Raw genomic sequence first — 424 nt, forward strand, 5'->3', positions numbered from 1 at the left:
CCTTTTTGATGTCAGAGAGTTCTCTTACCCCTTTGCCCTAGTTCTTGCTCTATGTAGACTTTTGGGCCTATTTATTTTATCATGCTCTCTCTGAGTTTTGTACAGAATGTTGAAAGGGTTGACAATCTTTCTAACCACTGTTCTCCCTCTTCCCTAATTTTTCCTATTTGGGCCACACAGAGTAAGCCTTTCTACTTCTGAAGGCCTGAGGGCATTTTGGTAAGTGTACTGCTTAGTGGTCAGTATTAACTGATTTTGTCCTCTTTGATCCTTGACCTGTCCCTGGTGAGGTCTTGGTGCTTCAGAAGTTGTGATGTCCTCAAATATCTTGTCTGCTTAGGGTGTCACCTCTTTACGTTACACACTAATAACTTACGCCTTCATGGATGGTTTAGCCCAATATTGCTCAGGCAAATCCTTTAAA

The sequence above is a fragment of the Galeopterus variegatus genome, unplaced genomic scaffold (assembly GCF_000696425.1).
Source record: "Galeopterus variegatus unplaced genomic scaffold, G_variegatus-3.0.2 Scaffold4260, whole genome shotgun sequence".
NCBI classification, from domain to species: Eukaryota; Metazoa; Chordata; class Mammalia; order Dermoptera; family Cynocephalidae; genus Galeopterus; species Galeopterus variegatus.